This window comes from Haliotis asinina, chromosome 9 (assembly GCF_037392515.1).
Source record: "Haliotis asinina isolate JCU_RB_2024 chromosome 9, JCU_Hal_asi_v2, whole genome shotgun sequence".
NCBI classification, from domain to species: Eukaryota; Metazoa; Mollusca; class Gastropoda; order Lepetellida; family Haliotidae; genus Haliotis; species Haliotis asinina.
In genome coordinates this window covers 65,804,964-65,825,262 of record NC_090288.1, presented here as the reverse complement: position 1 = coordinate 65,825,262, position 20,299 = coordinate 65,804,964, and the positions used below count along the sequence as shown (strand labels likewise).

The 20,299-nt window shown below is 42.4% G+C and overlaps 1 protein-coding gene across 2 annotated transcripts in view; it reads right to left on the bottom strand.

Moving 5' to 3' along the window:
* The window catches only part of LOC137296681 (protein Wnt-7b-like), a 143,096-nt gene that overhangs the window by 21,902 nt on the left and 100,895 nt on the right, over positions 1-20,299 (bottom strand). The window lies entirely within an intron of this gene.

The window sequence follows — 20,299 nt, the reverse complement described above, 5'->3', positions numbered from 1 at the left end:
TTTGTTATCTGCCCAATGAAGACATGTTTATGCCACAATGGCTCTTAACTTTCGAGCCTTTTCTGGGCAGCTGCCAGTTGATGTAAATTTGAGTTGTTTTGGAGGTGTTCAGACCTTATAAATCTCAGTCATCTTCAACCAAACACAACTAAAGAGTTCAAGAAAGGGACGCACGTATTCTGCAATCCTATAGGATCATGCTCATAAAAGTATAATGCAAACATAAAAGATGACGAAGGCGCAGTCGGTCTTACAGAGACGGCATCTGTCTTGGACAGTTGGCAGTATAGACGTAAACAGAATTCAAAGTATTTCTTCTCTTCCACAAACACAGTACAGGAATGAAAGAATGCTGCAGAATGTTAGTGCTCTAACATATGTAATCAGAGAGTCTGGAAGTCCTTTTCTTGAGCATGATCTTTCAGTAATATCAACAAGGGACACTGCTGCATCAGCTGTTGTAGGAACTTTGAATAATATTGAACACCTTGGGAATGATCAATGCAAACACCTTGTCAAGGAGTAGTTCATCAGAACATATCAAGAAGAACAAACTGTCAAGAACAAACACTCCTCAAAGAAGCAGGAAGTCAACCTAAAGGATGACTGTAGTCTGTTCTCTCGTCTTTAGACATCCTGTCAAACTAGAGAAGGCAACTTATATGGCCTTTTCAAGCATTATAATCAAATTCACCTTGATCTGCTTCAATCATCTGTGAAACACAGCTCCTTCAGTGTCTGGAAGATGTTTCCTGTTCCACCGTGAACAGACCAGAGATTGAGGTAACAATACTAGACGGACCAACAGTTGTGATTATGATGAAACCTTGAGAAAATAAGACGTTTTCATCGTTCAGTGATGGTGTGTTCACCAAGTATCTAGAAAATCAGCTGGAAAACACAGACTTGATACTGTCTGGGATGTGCACAAGACAGAGTGCGATGTCATGGACAGAGAAAGAGAGCTGAACCTCATTCCTTCCATATTCACAACATTGATGTATGATAGAACAATTGACCATGTGAATCTGAACGAAGCAAGAAAGCACATGTAAAAAAAAAATACATCCAACATCTACAGCTTTCAAAGAACATATTAAGAGAGCAATTTATCAGGGAGGGCATATATGGAAACAGTCAACTGTCTGTTGTCCTGATCTGCCCGATCCACCCAAACAGAGTTGATAACGCAATGCACCAACATGTGAGTGTCCTTATGGTCAACAATACCAGACGTGTCAAAGACCTCTTAAGAACTGTTGACATGCCGCAGCACAAAGGCTGTTGTGGAAGATGCAAGTGTCTCAAAGCGACCCTAAAGTGTTCTGCATTGCGTCTTTGTGGTTGAGACTTCCCAATAATGTGGTCATATGTTACTCTGCGTTGGTAAGCGAGGAAATGCCCGGACGAGTTTGTTCACTTGACTGTCACATTTCATGCATATTGTATTACAAAACGTGGAATGTACATGCAATCTTTTTCTGACGGTTCAATTTTGAGTGGAAATTGGCGGCATCTTGAATTTTCAATGCCTCTCTATCTGTATTTTAGTTTTAGGGTATAAGAAACATATTCAATTTTCAAGCTTGTAACATGAAAAGGCATAATCATTTTTACTATATATGTTGTGTGATACTTTGCTAAAGCATCTTTCTTACTATACAGAGTTGTACAAAGTATGTTGCGTGATATAATGTTGTATACGTCCTCTTATGCTCGCTATATGTGTGTGATATATCGCGTAGGGAAAGTGTCCATTGAACACAAACTAGTTATCAGATAAATCACTGTATAATGAGCAGATGCTCTGCACAACCTATTTCAGGTGAAACGGTCTATAAACATTTCACTTGCGTGTTTCAAAGACGTTTGTACAATTTGATCAATAGTTCATTTCTGGTTGGTCCACGCTTAAGTCACTATCTTTCCAAGTATTTAGCTTTGTTGCATTACACACATGAATAACATGTTTCTACAACAGACCACTACTTCTACAAATGTCAGCGCCCAGTCATATACAATCAGGACCACTACAATGCGCAACCGAGCCATGTTTTAACAATAATGAAATATTCCGTCAGCAGATTCAACAAGCCGGGACCATCCTCTCCAAACACAAAAGTAAGAGAAACAGACCCAAGGCCAGATCTGTGCAAACATTCGTGTGTCGATTATAATACTCACGATGGAAATGACCCTATTCAGTTACACTAGGCATTGTTAGGCTGTAGTTTGGTTTGCGTCGAAGGTATTTGAGAGTCGGGAGGTTTTCAGGATTGTATTTGTTCCACGCCAAACGTACATTCGTTTACAACAGCATTACACTTGATGATGTAAGGAGTTTCAATGGGCTGTTTCTCATGCTCCAGACGAGCATGTGGAAGTGACATAAAACCACACTAATATACGACACTGGAGTTTGGCCTCAGCTGAGGGAGACATACGCATCTGTACTCAAATGGCTTAAAGGGGCCATAAATGCGGGTTTTAGTGGAGCAGGTAATAACCTGCCTGGAGTCCCGTGAACGTGAGCTTTGTCAGCTAAGTGCCAGCATCTGGGGCCCGGGAATGACGGACATCACCGTACACAGCTCTGATACAACACCAAAACGTTAGCACGAAGTTAATACTTTTGGACAAGAAAGTGAGGATTGGTGTATATTATTTCTGTTAATGTTCCAAGACAGCTTAGGGCATCTCTTGGAGTTTATGCTGTCATTCAGTATGTTCAAGGTATCTGATCACCCGGACAAAGGCTTCACTGTCGTTGTAAAGAAAACGAAAAATAAAATAAAATAATGACAGAAAACGTCTATCCAAACAAATAGTTTCTGCTAAGGAATTATACAGGAGATGAAGCGAAGATTATTTTGAGTTTCACACTAGTTTCAGATACCACTTGGTAAGTGGACCGCCATGTATTGGAATATTGTCATTCACGTACTTGTCCCAGGTAGCATAGTTCGTTTGTACATGGGTCTCTAATGTTATTGAGGGAGGACATGCTGTCTGTATGACGTGTTGGATACATGGAACCGACCTCCGGAGTAATCATCAGATGACTGAATGGAGACTGAGGGGTGCTGGGTGAGTGGAGATTGATGCAGACTGAGAGAGTGGAGATTGATGCAGACTGAGAGGGTGGAGATTGAGGGAGACTGAGTAAGTGGAGATTGAGGGAGACTTGGTGAGTGGAGACTGATGCAGACTGTGAGGGTGGAGACTGATGCAAACTGAGAGCGTTTAGATTGATGCAGACTAAGAGGATGGAGATTGTTGCACACTGAGAGGGTGTAGATTGTTGCACACTGAGAGGGTGGAGATTGATGCACACTGAGAGGATGGAGACTGATGCAGACTGAGAGGGTGGAGATTGATGCAGACTGGGCGAGTGGAGATTGATGCAGAGTGAGAGGGTGGAAACTAGGGGAGACTGAATGAGTGGAGATTGTTGCACACTGAGAGAGAGGAGATTGATGCAGACTGAGAGAGTGGAGATTGATGCAGACTGAGAGAGTGGACATGAAGTCTGGGTGTGTTGAAATTGAGGGCGACTGATTGACTGGACATCGAGAGAGACTGGGTGTGTGGAGATTGATGGAGACCGAGAGGGTGGGGATTGAAGCAGACTGAGAGAGTGGAGATTGATGGAGACTGAGAGAGTGGAGATTGAAGCAGACGGAGAGAGTGGAGATTGATGCAGACTGAGAGGGTGGAAACTGGGGAGACTGAATGAGTGGAGATTGATTCAGACTGAGAGAGTTAAGATTGAGTGAGACTGAATGAGTGGAAATTGAGGCAGACTGAGAGGGTGGGGATGAAGACCGGGTGTGTTGAAATTGGGGGCGACTGATTGACTGAACATCGAGAGAGACTGGGTGTGTGGAGACTGATGGAGATTGAGAGAGTGGAGATTGATGGAGACTGAGAGGGTGGGGATTGAAGAAGACTGAGAGAGTGGAGACTGATGTACTCTGAGAGGGTGGAGATTGAGGGAGACTGAGTAAGTGGAGATTGAGGGAGACTTGGTGAGTGGAGACTGATGCAGACTGTGAGGGTGGAGACTGATGCAAACTGAGAGAGTGGAGATTGATGCTGACTGAGAGCGTTTAGATTGATGCAGACTGAGAGGATGGAGATTGAGGGAGACTGAATGAGTGGAGATTGTTGCACACTGAGAGGGGGAGACTGATGCAGACTGAGAGGGTGGAGATTGATGCAGACTGAGAGAGTGGAGATTGATGCAGACTGAGAGAGTGGAGATTGAAGAAGACTGAGAGAGTGGAGACTGATGTACTCTGAGAGGGTGGAGATTGAGGGAGACTGAGTAAGTGGAGATTGAGGGAGACTTGGTGAGTGGAGACTGATGCAGACTGTGAGGGTGGAGACTGATGCAAACTGAGAGAGTGGAGATTGATGCTGACTGAGAGCGTTTAGATTGATGCAGACTGAGAGGATGGAGACTGAGGGAGACTGAATGAGTGGAGATTGTTGCACACTGAGAGGGGGAGACTGATGCAGACTGAGAGGGTGGAGATTGATGCAGACTGAGAGAGTGGAGATTGATGCAGACTGAGAGAGTGGACATGAAGTCTGGGTGTGTTGAAATTGAGGGCGACTGATTGACTGGACATCGAGAGAGACTGGGTGTGTGGAGATTGATGGAGACTGAGAGAGTGGAGATTGATGCAGACTGGGTGAGTGGAGATTGATAGAGACTGAGAGAGTGGAGATTGATGGAGACTGAGAGGGTGGAGATTGATGGAGACTGGGAGAGTGGAGATTGATGCAGACTGAGAGGGTGGAGACTGATGCAGACTGAGAGGGTGGAGATTGATGCAGACTGTGAGGGTGTAGACTGATGCACACACTTACGGCCGATGGGATAACATACGTCACACATTTCCGGTGAGTTGGATAAAACATGTCACACATTTCCATGTCACCGATAGAGTGGCATTTACTGAACCAAGCGTTTGTTGTAAGAGTTATGTAATTTGCAAACTGTACTCAATCTTGATTCCTATCTTGATTCAGTTCAAACTGATCGTTCTCCTCTTTGTACATTTATGATACAATATAATCCCTATAGGAAACTGGCTAGTGGATTTGATGACCAAGTTGCCCATTAGGTAACTACAAGATTAACCTGGAAGGCCGATTTTATTAGTAACATCATTGTGGAGAACAGCTACCCTCCTTTACCGATCGAGTTTAGAAATTAAGTGTTTCCCAGAAGATGATGAACAACTGAACGTGACGCCATTACAGTGTAACTAAGTGCCTCATGATTGCCCAACCAAATTGTTAAAGCGCGTTGTCAAATACTTTCTAGCCTTTTTCACGCTATACGATCACTTGGGAGAGTTTAGGCGAATTGCTATCAGTACACAAGTCAATAAAATAAACATTTCCGTAATGGAATCTGATAAATCTTTAAAGCTAACAATTGTCTATCAATTACAATTATTTCGAGAGAGCGACTTCACTATTGATTTGTTGGCTGCAGACTCCACGGGACAATACCGTTTCATTTCCGCACTCAAACCCCACGTGTTCCGTCACTTGGCATAACATGTGCTTAAACCTTGTCTTCAAAGACAGGCGCCATCGGCTATACAATAACATGGGCGATTCCACGGCAAATAACACCGAGTTGCCATGCTTCATTGATTCCACAGTGAACAAGGGAGACTTGCAGCCAAATATTTGTTACATCCTTTAACAATAATTCTATTATACCGAGATTTTGTTTTGAGCGAATTTTGTATGGAAGCTTTTGGATGAACAGATATACGTTTTGGGGTATGATGCAACGCTTCCACGGACGATAGAGCTGACCGAGGTTTCGCTTGTTGCACCCAATACAATGTCGTTAATAATCTGCAATGAACAGTACAATTCACAGCGCAGTACGTCTGAAGGCACTACAGCACGCAATGTATTTGATTCTATAGGACGCTCTGTCCTAGAATATGCTCTGTATTTGATCCAATATCATGCTAAGTGTGTGTGATCATATAGTCTGCCCCGTGTACGATCATATATTTGTGTTTTGTCCTATAGCATGCTCTGTGTATGATCATATAGAATGCTTTGTGTCTGGTTCCATAGCATGCTCCGTGTCTGGTCCGATAACATGCTGTGTGTGATCATAAAGTATACTCTGTGCCTGGTCATATTGTATGCTCTGTGCCTGGTCCATGACATGTTGTGTGTGATCCTACAATATGCTCTGTGTCTGGTCTTAGAGGATGTTCTGGGTCTGACACTACTGCATCCATTGTGCTGTGCCTGGTCCTAAAGTATGTTCTCTGCTCGGTCCTATAGTATGGTCTGTGCCTGATCCTATAACATTGTGTGCCCGGTCTTACACTATGCTTGTGCCTGTACCAGTAGCATGTCCTGTAACAAGGTTTGTGTGTGTCTCGATCTATCTCTCTCTCTCTGCCAGTAGCATGTCCTGTAACACGGTTTGTCTGTGTCTCGATCTATCTCTCTCTCTGCCAGTAGCATGTCCTGTAACACGGTTTGTCTGTGTCTCGATCTATCTCTCTCTCTGCCAGAAGCATGTCCTGTGACACGGTTTGTGTGTGTCTCGATCTATCTCTCTCTCTGCCAGTAGCATGTCCTGTAACACGGTTTGTCTGTGTCTCGATCTATCTCTCTCCCTGCCAGTAGCATGTCCTGTAACACGGTTTGTCTGTGTCTCGATCTATCTCTCTCTCTGCCAGTGGCATGTCCTGTAACAAGGTTTGTGTGTGTCTCGATCTATCTCTCTCTCTGCCAGTAGCATGTCCTGTAACACGGTTTGTCTGTGTCTCGATCTATCTCTATCTCTGCCAGCAGCATGTCCTGTAACACGGTTTGTGTGTGTCTCGATCTATCTCTCTCTCTGCCAGTAGCATGTCCTGTAACAAGGTTGGTGTGTGTCTCGATCTATCTCTCTCTCTGCCAGTAGCATGTCCTGTAACACGGTTTGTCTGTGTCTCGATCTATCTCTCTCTCTGCCAGTAGCATGTCCTGTAACACGGTTTGTATGTGTTTCGATCTATCTGTCTCTCTGCCAGTAGCATGTCCTGTAACAAGGTTTGTGTGTGTCTCGATCTATCTCTCTCTCTGCCAGTAGCATGTCCTGTAACACGGTTTGTCTGTGTCTCGATCTATATCTCTCTCTGCCAGTGGCCCAACTCGCTGCAGCCTAGAATGTTCGGACAACCCTAAGCAGGCTCGGCTCTTCTTCAGGGCCTCCACGAAACTTCTTTCACAGTGTACTTCTCGACACGTTTTAACTGGACGTTCTATACAGATGGACGTGACTACAGTGTTTTTGTTCACATGGCTGAACATTCAAAACCTCTAAAGTTACTATATCAATATTAAAGTATTGATCTTATAGATGGGTTTTGAAAAAACTTACTTTATATCTCTAAGAAACATCGCTCAACATCATTTAAGCTAAAATGGTGACATTATCTGTTGCTTCTATACACCTAAAATGCATTTCCCATAAATATGTGTGTAAATTGAAAAGGAGTCCAAATAGTCTGGACATATCGGACATTACTTAAACGCTTCTTTAGGGCTTTTGGATTTGACGTAATATTGGACTTGTGAGAGGGTAACCCAGGGACTACCTGTTTCGCCTGCCTCGCACCAGGGACTCCCGCTCTGTAGTCCTATCTGTGTCACGCTCTGTGATACGCACGGTGGCAGGCACTGGAAGATACCTTTTGGAATTTCACAACAAAAATGATCTTACATGTCTACTACGAGTTTGTCGAGTATTCAATATAAATATTCATCAGCTGTTTTATGGACTCCATAAACTAAGCATGGCTAATCCTGAGGTAGACTCCAACTAATAACTCTAATAAGCAAATAGCAATACAAGAGGCATCCTTGAGGAACAAAGCCATCAAGCTGGGGACAACGGGCTATCAATTTGCCAGTCCAAGTATTTCTTTCACTGCGGTAGGTCGGGTATGAGCCCGCAGTGTCTTCCCCTTGTGAGAGACACCCCGGGCACAAAGGGACATACCGTATCCACGTTCGCACTGTGTAAAGCTAGTTGAGTCGACACTTACAACAAGTCGCAGCAAAATATTCATTTTGCTGAGCCTGCTGTGTCTGGGCAGAAGCAGAAGATGAGCCGCTCGGCAGGACGGCTACCATAATGTTAGGGGTGGGGCGTGAAGAGAGAGTTAAATACCCTTTGCTTACACACACCTCTAGGTCATGTGATGTCAACGACTTAGGAACACTATACTCGTACATTTCCCAGATGCACAGATATACCAGTAACCATATTTAACAACGTGCTATATTTTCAATACAGACTCTAGCCTCCATGGGTTACATTATATCTTAGCTACCCACACCGGCCTCTCCGACGTCCACTGATGGCCACGCTGCCCACAGTTACGTCTCTTGACCGTGCCAGATGATCGTGACTTGACCGTGCCAGATGATCGTGAGTTCAAGTCACAGGTTGCACAGATCATGTTTTGAGGGTTGTCAACGCCACGCTCGTGCTCGTAGGTGTCTCGAGCGTGGTAACCCTGGACCTGGCAAACTGTTCTTCCTCACCAGCATCACACTCTTTCATAGACCTGGCATACTGTTCTTCCTCACCAGCATCATACCCTTTCATGGACCTGGCACACTGTTCTTCCTCACCAGCATCACACTCTTTCATGGACCTGGCACACTGTTCTTCCTCACCAGCATCACACCCTTTCATGGACCTGGCACACTGTTCTTCCTCATCAGCATCACACTCTTTCATGGACCTGGCACACTGTTCTTCCTCACCAGCATCACACTCTTTCATGGACCTGGCATACTGTTCTTCCTCACCAGCATCACACCCTTTCATGGACCTGGCACACTGTTCTTCCTCACCAGCATCACACTCTTCATGGACCTGGCATACTGTTCTTCCTCACCAGCATCACACTCTTTCATGGACCTGGCACACTGTTCTTCCTCACCAGCATCACACCCTTTCATGGACCTGGCACACTGTTCTTCCTCACCAGCATCACACTCTTTCATGGACCTGGCACACTGTTCTTCCTCACCAGCATCACACTCTTTCATGGACCTGGCATACTGTTCTTCCTCACCAGCATCACACCCTTTCATGGACCTGGCACACTGTTCTTCCTCACCAGCATCACACTCTTTCATGGACCTGGCATACTGTTCTTCCTCACCAGCATCACACCCTTTCATGGACCTGGCACACTGTTCTTCCTCACCAGCATCACACCCTTTCATGGACCTGGCACACTGTTCGATTCGGCGTTAATCCAGTGTGTTCGCTCACCCTTCTGTTATACCCTCAGCTAGCCACTATTGCATCTAAATATTGTTTTATAACATGACTGAGCTATATGACATGTGTCAGCTTCAATATCGACCAATATATGACAACATATATCCAGACTCTGTATATCGCAATAAACAAACACCTAAGTAGCTGCTTTCAACATAATCTAACATTGCACGTCACTAAAGTGCTGCAAAAACACCTCCCTGTGCATCTTAATATCTCTATATCCCCGTCAAACACATATTACAGCTTCTCTGTGTTGCATTAAAACATAACTCGCACATTCCAGACCACTAGCGAAGTGGACGATACATAATGTACTGAAGCCCTGCAATGGAAATGAAACACCATTTGACAGATTGTACTGGCACGGTAACAACCGGTACACATTGAACACTGATAACATCAACGGGCAGATAAGTATACCGTGGTATTCAGTTTGGGTATTATTCAATAGATCATATTCGTCACAGGTGTTTTAAACTTGTCAACCTTGACAGAAAACCTGCGCTGGTGCGCACCAGAGCCTATTAACAAGTATACTTTCAAAGTGATATTGCTTTACGGGAAGTTAAATGTGTTGAAAAAGGAATTCCTGGAAGCAACCACAGCGTGACATCATACTCATTTCTCCTAGAATGGCCACACTCCAGTCGTAAGTCCTTTTCTTTCAGAAGACTTTCTCCACTAATATGAAGAAACATTCTGAAGATTATTTGTTGAATACTTTGTCAGTACCGACAAAACTCTCCATAACAGAACAGAGCTTTACAAAGTAAACCCAGTCGGCAAATCGCACCCAGTAGTCGGACACTGTAGCCGGTATTAGAACATAGTAATCAAATTTGGACACAGTAGTCAGTGGTAGAACATGGCAAACAATGTCGCACATAGTAGCTGGTAGCAGAACATAGTAAGCCATGTCGGATATAGAAGTTGGTCTAAAATCATAGTAAGCCATGTCGGACACAATATTTGGTAGCAGGGCATAGTAAGCCATGTCGGACACAATATTTGGTCGTAGAACATAGTAAATCATATCGGACACAATATTTGGTAGTAGAACATAGTAAATCATATCGTACACAATATTTGGTTGCAGAACATAGTAAATCATATCGGACACAATATTCTGTAGTAGAACGTGATAAACCATGTAGTAGTTGGTATTTGAACATGGTGAAACAAAGTCAGTTCATTTCAATTCAATATGTGTAGCAATACACATAAAATACATTTCTCACGCTCCCGAAATCCATCTGAGTAATGCTCAGTGACGCTGATACAGTGTTGAAACGGGTTAAATATATTGTGTAGCACGAAGGTAGGCTCAGACAATAATAGCTGTTCACAGAAGGATAAGAATTGAGGATGTACGTGGAAATATCTCTGGACGAAGAATTACTGGTTCTTCACGTGAATTGATGTAGTTGTATGGGCTGCATTAAGGGACTTGCAGTAGTTACAGTCCAGTCTAGAGATAAGACATGTCACAGGTGATAATGTCAAAGGTATGGCCAACGTTGCTGGTAGTGTAGGTTGTTGCTGATACAAACCCAAATGCTTTCCCCTTCCATAGTAACGCTATATGTTTCCAACAGGGCGTTTCAAGCCATTACAAATACATATGTCCACAGATCAGAAACGCACATTTTGGCCAAGTTAACAGGTTCATGCGGATGCTGTGGTTGTTGCTGTGGCATGCGGATGTTGTATATGAATCCACGGACATGGTTCAGTCCACAAGGACACTGCGATCACCAAAGTGAAGTGATGTAGATGTTTTTCGGCTGCATCAGTTGATTGCGTTCTGACACATGAAAAGGAACTAAGCTTCGTCATCGCCGAACATCAGGATTTAGTGGAATGATTTTGAGTGAGGTTTTGGCACAGTATCCTATATAACTTTGGCGGATATATGAGCGAAACAATTATGTTCCTTTCACGATATATGATATCCATCAGTAACGGGTTCGATAATGATTTTAGTCAGGAACATTCGTAATTCGCTGTAATCGGGAGCATTATGTGCGGGAGCGTTATGTGCTAGCTGGACACTTCTCTCTTTGGTTCCCCTTAAAGGAGATGGTTTAACGGTACAAATAATTATTTGTTACAGTTCTTGTTTACGGCACAAACAAACAGTTGTTTGACCAGACATTCTTCCTGGCTGCCATGAACATCTGCCGATAAATTTCGAGTTGACCCCTGTGTTATGTCTGTACACAAATGTTGAATGTTGCTAATAGTGTGTGCGGAGCGAACAGTAATACAGACGCATGGATGTCAAGTATATCAATGAAAGTGTCGTCGAATATTTTGCAGCTTTCCTCATCATTGTCAGCAATGCACGGTTCAGTAACATCATCATACTGATCCAGGCCCTGAATGATAGTACGAGGGTTGGCTGAAAAGTTCTAAGTCTCACTGTGAAAAAAAGTTACAAAGTCCACGTTTGTAATTTATTTTTCTACATAGTCCCCTTCCAAGTTCACACACTTTTGCCAGTGATGCTGCAAGGCCCGAATCCCGGTCAGGAAGAAATCTTTTTCAGCTACCCTAAAAAAATCAGTCACAGCGGAAATGACGTCATCATTACTTGCAAAATGGCAACCGGCGAGTTCCTTTTTCATTTTGGGGAACAGGTGGAAGTCAGAAGGAGCCAAATCAGGTGAATAAGGAGGATGGTCAATGAGTTCAAAGCCACAATTGCGGATTGTTGACATGGCCACCACCGATTTGTGAACAGGCGCATTGTCTTGGTGGAAGAGGACACCTTTAGCGATCATCCCTCGTCGTTTGGCTTTGATTGCTTCTCGCAACTGGTTCAGTAGATCAGCATAGTATCTGCCGTTGATAGTTTGACCTTTTTCAAGATAATCAATGAGCAGAATACCCCTGGAATCCCAAAAGACTGATGCCATCACCTTTCCAGCTGAAGGAACAGACTTGGCTTTCTTCGGAGCTGGTGAATCAGGATGCTTCCACTGTTTTGACTGTAGTTTTGTTTCTGGTTGAAAGTGATGTATCCAGGTCTCATCCATGGTTACAAATTGTGCCACAAAATCATCGGGATCTGCTTCAAAACGACGCAAATTGTCAAGGGACGTCTGGAACCTGACACGTTTCTGTTCTGCTGTCAAGAGCTTTGGCACCCATCTTGCAGAAACTTTAGTCATTCCTAATTCGTTGGTGATAATATGCTCAACCCTCTCATGAGAGATGCCCACTACACTAGCAATATGTCGAGTAGTCAATCTTCGATCATCCATCAACATATCGAGCACTCGCGTGATGTTTTCTGGAGGGGTTGTTGTTGAAAGCCTTCCTGAGCGTGGGTCATCATCAAGGCTTTGTCTGCCACGCGTACATTCTGCAGCCCACTTCTTTACTGTGGAAAATGAAGGAGCATCATCCCCTAGAGTGGAGACCATGTCAGCATGTATCTGTGTTGGGGACATCCCTTTCTTTTGCAAGTACTTGATGACTGCCCTGTATTCAGTTTTGTCCATTTCTGATGATTTCAGAAGGTAGGTTTACCAAAAGAGCTGTAGTTGAGATAAAACTATTAGTACGTTTGTAGTTCTTGTGTCTATGATTCACTAAATGATTGTCCTCATTGGTGGCAAACACCTGTCTCTACCTGGTGGGGAAAAACCACTTAGGCTGAGAACTTTTCAACCAACCCTCGTACTTACGTTTTCTGTCTTTTAGTAGGTGAAAGATCTCCGAACAGGTCCAGATTTACGAAAATCGATGCATGTATCAGAGAGAAACGTATCGGATATCTGCTTGTCAGAAACCTCGTTACTGAAATATGGCCCATTGCAGAACATAACATGAAAATAGTACATAAGACAACACGGTATTCGCACGAGGAGGATTCATTCTCGCATCTGTGCGTGAATTACTTGGTCAGACTACTTCCCACAGACAGATTCACATGTCTAAGAAGTGAATACTGCTGGCTATCGGAACACATTCAACAACAGCACGTACCGGTTTCACACAGGTAAAAGGTTCCAGATGCCTCGAGGGAAACGCTGGATTCTGAATAACTCACATTCCTACTCTGAGGCATGAAGACTGAATCCCAATCTAACCACGTGACATTGTGTTTCTTGTTATTAGAATATTTCGTGTCGTACGAATACATTGAATATTTGTGTATTACTGAATCCTCCAATTCCAGAATAACGATCACTGACATGCAGCACTTGACGACGCTTTCTTGAACTATTAACTCACAGTTCGATAAATTGCCCTTTATTTATAATATCAACTCACTACGAACCAGATATTAGCTACATGTATTTTATTAACCTTTCATTAAAACTCACAGGATGTGACTATCATTCAAGTAAAATATTGACTAATCACTCAAAGTGTGTCCAACCGATTTCAGCATAACAACGACTTATAATTATCTTTCAAGTATAGCGTCGACCAATTACTATAATCTCATACACATTTCGCCTGTATTTCACAGACCTACCTGCCATACATGTTTTATAAATCAGTATATATTTCACACGTGCCTTAAGCATAGACCTGCGTATGCAGTATGAGGTGTCTGATACATGCAGTCTTCACTTATCAGCATTGAAGTACCTGCAGCCAAGTCGGAGGCGGCGGTGGACAATTTGGCAGAATCTGGAGCCATACGTCAAGTGCAGTTGTATTTTTTTCACGTAAACCAGAACGATTGGCGAAGGACACATATTTTAAAGTGTGTGCATTAGGTACTTCATCTGGTAGATTATGCCACAAATTGATCGTGTGCGGGGGGAAACAATTTGGCATAAGACCGGGATCTACACTTGACAGTGCGTAAGTTAGACATATTTCTAAGATTACAATTGTTATTTTAGAGGCTTGAATAGGTATGGAATTCTTAAGATATAAAGGTATCATAGTTCAGGTATCTACAGTAAACAGCATCAATAACAATTGAACAAACTTGACATGCAAATGCGTAGAATTCACTCCCGTAAGACCCAAACTATAACATTTTGCCACAAAGTCGGATCTAGTGTTATACCAAATGTATACACGGAGGATGTTTTTATGAATGAAGTCCAAAGTCATAAACATTTAGAAATCAATCTTCAATAATAATGTCAATGAAAAAATAAATTAGTTTATCGTTAGTAAAGTAAGTCCAATCACAAACTGCTAAAGGAGTTGTACCAACGAGCAATCATTATTAATCGAGAAGTTGCACCTGCACGCCCTGAGAACTATTTTGTGGAACTAACCATTCCAAAATATGTAACGAAGGATCGCTTCAAATTGAAATACATTGTCCAAATGAGAACTGGTATTTCACTTGAATATTGCGTATATCACGAATATATCACATACCTCATACAGCACACATATATCGCGTATATCTCGAATATATTCTGCACAATCAAAGATATATCTCAAATCTTTGTCGTGCAAGTTTCCCATATATCGCATCCATATCACTTGCATCTATCTCATGCAGACGAGTTGTCGCGCATGTGACAGCATGTATATATCACATATCACTCATGTACCACACATGTATAACATATACATATGCATATACATATACATATATATATATATATAAATTTCTCTCCACTTTTTATTATAAGCTATCAGAGTGGTTTGGTGATGAAAACTGGAAAATACCAACGAAACTCTTGAATTTTCCTGTGATCCTTTATTTGGTTTGCTTAGTATATATCGATGGCATGTTTTGCAGAAATTGCACATATCCTATCTCTTTCTCACATATATGATCTCTTTTGTGTCTTTTCATATCTCAAAGACATAATAAGCACTGATATGTCTAACTATATCATACACATATCGACACGTATATCGACACGTATATCGACATACCTCTCACATATATCACACAGATATACCAGAGCTCACTGATATAAGGTCTGCACTCCTCTCTACATCTCTCCTGTTGTGCACACATACAATACATATAATCATATGATCAAGTTTTTCTGAAATATTATATAGGCTAACTTAACTGTTTTGACCAGATAATTCAACGAATGTGCGTCATTTTGTGAAATGCTTTATAGGGCACAGTGAGTGGATGAGATACTGTGACACTAGCTAAATGTCTCTACTGGATTATTTTAAGTCCGCCATCAGATGGTGGAGACGCGGTGTTGAACATAACACTGGACTGGAACCTTGAGCACACGGTAATGTCCTCTCCTTCTCCTTATAGTAAGCAGGCTTGACTGACGCCGGGGGTAAATAGGCTATTGAAGTCTTAACTCAGTCACAACAAAAACTGTCAAACCTTTACCAGACGATTAAGACATAAAAGCCAGCAATGTTTAGTCTGTTCCTTGGTGCAAGATTAACTCCGCGATCAATTCGGCGGACGTTAATGTTGAAAAGGAAGAAATAGTTGATGTGTGAGAAGATGGAATAGTTAAAGTGTGAGAAGACGGGATAGTTAATGTGTGAGAAGACGGGATAAGTAATGTGTGAGAAGAAAGAATAGTTAATGTATGAGAAAAAATTCCTAGATGCTGTGTGAGAAAAGGGTATTTTAACGTGTGTGAAGAAGGACTAGCTCCTCTGTGAAAAAAATGAATAGTAAATGAGTGAGAAGAAGGAATAGTTAATGAGTGAGAAGTAATGGGTAATGTGTGAGGAGAAGGAACAGTTCGTGAGTGAGAAGGAATGGGTAATGTGTGAGGAGAAGGAATACTTTATGAGCAAGAAGAAGAATACTTTAATTTGACTGCTCATTACAGTATATGAATAGACAACGAAGCACAGTCTGCATCGAGCGAGCACGGTTAGCTTCCCACGTGAAAAACATTATACGACCAATATAGGAGGTCACGTGCACCTCTACAAATGAGGACGAAGCAGTGTTTCCTTGTGGAAAACTTCATATACATGTCACATCTTCATGTCATGTTGATATATGTCTCTACTTCCTCCATTTGTTGAGTTGATTTAACAATCTACTTCTCACATCCTCATGTTGATGCATCACCCTACTTCCTACATCCTCATGTTGTGATATCACTCTACTTCTCATATCCACATGTTGTAATATCACTCTACTTCTCACATCCTCATGTTGTGATGTCACTCTACTTCTCACATCCTCATGTTGTGATATCACTCTACTTCTCACATCCTCATGTTGTGATATCACTCTACTTCTCACATCCTCGTGTTGATATATCATTCTGCCTCTCACATCCTCATGCTGTGATATCACTCTACTTCTCACATCCTCGTGTTGATATATCATTCTGCCTCTCACATCCTCATGCTGTGATATCACTCTACTTCTCACATCCTCATGTTGTGATATCACTCTACTTCTCACATCCTCATGTTGTGATATCATCCTACTTCTCACATCCTCGTGTTGTGATATCACTCTACTTCTCACATATTCGTGTTGTGATATCACTCTACTTCTCACATCCTCATGTTGTGATATCACTCTACTTCTCCCATCCTCGTGTTGATATATCATTCTGCCTCTCACATCCTCATGTTGTGATATCACTCTACTTCTCACATTCTCAGGTTGTGATATCACTCTACTTCTCACATCCTCATGTTGTGATATCACTCTACTTCTCACATCCTCATGTTGTGATATCATCCTACTTCTCACATCCTCGTGTTGTGATATCACTCTACTTCTCACATCCTCATGCTGTGATGTCACTCTCCTTCTCACATCCTCATGTTGTGATATCACTCTATTTCTCACATCCTCATGTTGTGATATCACTCTACTTCTCACATCCTCATGTTGTGATATCACTCTACTTCTCCCATCCTCGTGTTGATATATCATTCTGCCTCTCACATCCTCATGCTGTGATATCACTCTACTTCTCACATCCTCATGTTGTGATATCACTCTACTTCTCCCATCCTCGTGTTGATATATCATTCTGCCTCTCACATCCTCATGTTGTGATATCACTCTACTTCTCACATCCTCATGTTGTGATATCACTCTACCTCTCCCATCCTCGTGTTGATATATCATTCTGCCTCTCACATCCTCATGCTGTGATATCACTCTACTTCTCACATCCTCATGTTGTGATATCACTCTACTTCTCACATCCTCGTGTTGATATATCATTCTGCCTCTCACATCCTCATGCTGTGATATCACTCTACTTCTCACATCCTCATGTTGTGATATCACTCTACTTCTCACATCCTCATGTTGTGATATCATCTTACTTCTCACATCCTCATGTTGTGATATCACTCTACTTCTCACATCGTCATGTTGTGATATTACTCTACTTCTCACATCCTCGTGGTGTGATATCACTCTACTTCTCACATCGTCATGTTGTGATATCACTCTCCTTCTCACATCCTCATGTTGTGATATCACTCTACTTCTCACATCCTCATGTTATGATATCACTCTACTTCTCACATCGTCATGTGATATCACTCTACTTCTCCCATCCTCGTGTTGATATATCATCCTGCTTCTCACATCCTCGTGTTAATGAATAACTACTTCTCAAATCCTTGTGAGATATTATTGTACTTCTCAACTCCTTATGTTGACATATGTCTCTATTTCTCACAGCCTCATGTTGATATAGCATTCTATTTCTCACACGTTTATATTTATATGCCATTCTACTCTCACATGTCCATGTTGTGATATCACTCCACTTCTCACATCCTCATGCTGATATAGCATTCTGCTTCTCACATCCTCATGTTGATATATCATTCTACTTCTAACATCCTCGTGTTCATATGACTTTCTACTTCCCACTTGCTCATATATATATATCAATCTATTTCTCACATCCTCATGCTGATATACCATTCTACTTCTCACGTCCTCATATTCATATGACATTCTACTTCATGCTCATGATGATATATCGCTCTGCTTCTCACATTTACGTGCTGATATGTCATTTTACTTCTCACATGCTTATGGTGATATATTGCTCTACGTCTCACATTTACATGTTGATGCATCAATATACGTGACTTCATCCAGGTGATGTGTCACTAGATTTCAAAATACATTTATATACATGCCACTGCGTCCTGTGGTATATCATCTGACGTGTAAAATAGAAATATAACCATTTGAGACGTGAGACGCAGAGATGGGTGACATACCGTTGTTTTGCTATCAAGGGCAGTAGTACACCCCCATACCCTAGACCTCCATCGCCCAGCTGAGCACAGATTTATTAACGTCTATGTTTTGTGAGATACCTGGACACCAACATATCTACAAGATAGTTGTCGACAAACATGTTCATTTGTTATGTTCCTGTTCTTTGAGGAGATGTAAAGTTAAAGGTCAATTGCTACGATGCCCTAGCGATGTGTCGGCTTCCAGCAATGCGACTTCGCCTTCTCAGGTATACCGACATAAACAGATAGATTGGTCAAACCGTCGCCTACCGGTGGCAATGGTCACGTGACCAAGTCAATTGTCAAGTTTTTGTTTATGACGAACGCTTTAATTAACAATATATCAGCGTGCTTTGTCATTATCCTGATCAGGCATTATCCTGATTACATATGCCACAGTCTCAGCACAATAGAATTCTAGTTTCATCACCTCCTTTTTCTACCCACTGCCTGAAGACGATCAGACGATATATACATCAACAGTTGGAGTCTAGTACAGGAACACTTCATTTGCTTCAGCATGGAGGACAATCCCCCCCCCTCCCCCACCCACCCTCCCTCATCAGTTTGGCAACATAGAATAACGCTTTATTTTCAACATAAAGCTGTTACTCTTTTCCAAATACTAAATGGGTAATAACACAAGATGTCAAACTGAGCCGATCATCAGCATTCTGAAGAATTGAAGTAAGAAATGTATCTGGATCATTTTACACAGCGCTGATGCGTTGATGATGTTACATACACCTGCCGATACAGTATAGGGCGTGGCTTACCAGAGGCAGTTCATTAATCAATCAGTTTGATTGATAGGTGGTGACGGGTGAGGTGACAGGTGAACGTCAGTCAGGTCATCTTGAGGCGTATCTACAGGATGGGGTCAACAGTATATGATCCATGGTAGTTTCACCATGATTGAGATCCAGACGACATGACCGAGCAAACATTGGGGCCGATGCGAATGTTTGTTTGTTGCATAGAGCGACGTTTCGGTGTAGATTCTTACACTATTATCAAGCTGAGGGAATGCCGATAAGTTTCGTAGACATATTGTTGTGTTAAATTTGGCAAAGCGTTTAAAATATCACGCAGATGATTATGTGTAGAATCCCCTCCAAGTTCTATACAGTTAAATTAGTTTAATGCCGTGATTACTAAATAATCGCTCGTCGGACACTTAAAGAAGGATCGGTTACGTGCACCGGTCGAAACCATTGCGACGCGAGACATGTGTGTGCGTGTGTGCGTGTGTGTGTGCGTCCGTGCGTGCGTGCGTGCGTGGAGGAGAGCAGGTTTCGGTTGGGATACGTTATGGATTTTCAGCGCGAGATGAGGATGTGAAGAGGCATGTCATGATACTGACATTCGCATGAAGAGAGCAACATAAACATATGTTCTGCATTCGCTTGGAGGGGGCAACACAAACATGTGTTCTGTATCCACGTGGAGGGGGCAGCACAAACGTGTGTTCTGTATCCACGTGGTGGGGGCAACATGTACATATGTTCTGTATTCCCGTGGACGGGACAAATGACATATAATTATACCGATGAGAGAGGCAGCTTGTATCAATGTCTCCTTCGACAACATAATTATATCCATGCTCCGTTGTTTGTGCGAAGACACTTACCAATGTTATACATTGTGTTAGGGCAGCCTTTCGGCATCTGCACCTACGGTGTCCACTGGAAACGTTGTATGCCATATCGAATGTAGATGCTAATTACCTTCAACACTAAGTTAACAAAGAATCGAAAACGGACCTTCCTGACTAGCACCAATAAATAA